Source organism: Piliocolobus tephrosceles, chromosome 5 (genome assembly GCF_002776525.5).
Source record: "Piliocolobus tephrosceles isolate RC106 chromosome 5, ASM277652v3, whole genome shotgun sequence".
NCBI lineage: Eukaryota > Metazoa > Chordata > Mammalia > Primates > Cercopithecidae > Piliocolobus > Piliocolobus tephrosceles.
Window position 1 is genome coordinate 54993492 of NC_045438.1, and position 1850 is coordinate 54995341.

Consider the following 1850-nt stretch of genomic DNA (forward strand, 5'->3'; position numbering starts at 1 on the left):
ATTAACTCAAAATGGAGTAAAGATTTAAACATAAGGCCTGAAACTATAAAAATTCTAGAAGAAAACGTAAGAAAAACTCTTTTGGGCATTGGCCCAGGCAAAGAATTCATAACCAAGATCTCAAAAGCAAATATAACAAAAACAAAAATAAACAAATGGGATTTTTAAACTAAAAAGCTACTTCACAGTGAAAGAAATAATCAACAGAGTCAACAGAGAGCCTACAGCATAGGAGAAAATATTTACAAACTACACTTCCAGCAAAAGACTAATATCCAGAATCTTCAAGGAACTTGAACTTCTCAACAGGAAAAAACCAATAACCCCTTAAAAGTTGGGCAAAGGACATGAACAGTGAATTACCAAAGGAAGATACATAAGAAGCCAACAAGTACATGGAAAAAATGTTCCACATCACTTATCATCAGAGAAATATAGCTTAAAACCACAAAGAAGTACCATTTTATATTACTGAGAATGGCTATTAATAAAGTGTAAAAAAAAAATGGCTAAGATGTAAAGAAAGCAGAACATACACCATTGCCGGGAATGTACATTAATATAATCTTTATTAAAAACAGTATGGAAATTTCTCAAAGAACTAAAAACAGAACTACCATTCATTCCAGCAATCCCACTGCTGGATATATACCCAAAGGAAAAGAAATCATTATATCCAAAAGATATCTGCCCTCATATATTTATTGCAGCACTATTAAAAATAGCAAAGATATGGAATCCTCCTAAGTATCCATCAATGAATGACTAAAAGAAGAAAATGTAATAGACACACAAACACACACATGCACACACACACACACACACACAGACACGCACCCCATGGAATACTACTCAGTCATAAAAATATGAAATCATGTCTTCTGCAGCAACATGAATGGAACTGAAGGCCATTATCTTTAGTCAGATAACTTAGAAACAGAAAGTCAAACACCAGATATTCTACTTATAAATCGGAGCTAAATAATGTGTACATGTGGACACCAGAGAGTGGGATAATACACATTAGAGACTCAGAAACATGGGAGGTTGATTAGGGATAAGAAATTATCTAATGAGTTCAATGTTACACTAAAAGCTCAGACATCACACTATGTCATATATCCATGTAACAAAACTGTGGCTGTGGCTTCTAAATCTATTACAATAAAATAATATAAAATTGTAATGGAGTAATATGAAAAGATGGTTTACCCTGGATTATATTCAGTACATTTTTCTTCATTAGAAGTACAAATGCTTGCATACCAATTAGATTTAAATATTTTACCTGTTTTACTAATCTAAGAATCAAATTAATTTAATAAAAGGTGCATGCCACATTTTTAACATTGACATGATAATAGCAAACCATGACTGAGTCTATTTTCCATTTTTGACAAATTGTATTATTGCCTCTTATTTCTCTTAATATAATGAGCCACATGTATCACAAACATAAAGTAAAACTAAAATTTAAAAAATGTTTGCACTCACTTCAGCAACACCTATACTAAAATTGGAATGACACAGACAAGAAGACAAGATCAGCATGGTCCCTGTGCAAGGATGACATGCAAATTTGTGAAGCATTCATATTTTTAATATAAAAGTAAAAAACCCATCAAAAGGATAACAACTTCAAAGTTTAAAGGAACATCAGCCCATACAGATGAGAAAGAACCAGTGCAAGCACTCTGGAAACTCAAAGAGCCAGAGCATCTTTTTACCCCCAAATGGCCACACTAGTTCTCCAGCAATAGTCCTTAACTGAAATGGCTGAAATGACAGACATAAAATTCAGAATCCTGATAGAAATGAAGATCATCATGATTCAGCAGAAAGTCAAAACC

General features: G+C 32.8%; 1 pseudogene; it reads left to right on the forward strand.

Moving 5' to 3' along the window:
• The first annotated feature begins 1482 nt into the window (after nt 1–1482).
• LOC111538657 lies at nt 1483–1601 on the forward strand (annotated as a pseudogene).
• The last annotated feature ends 249 nt before the right edge of the window (nt 1602–1850 follow it).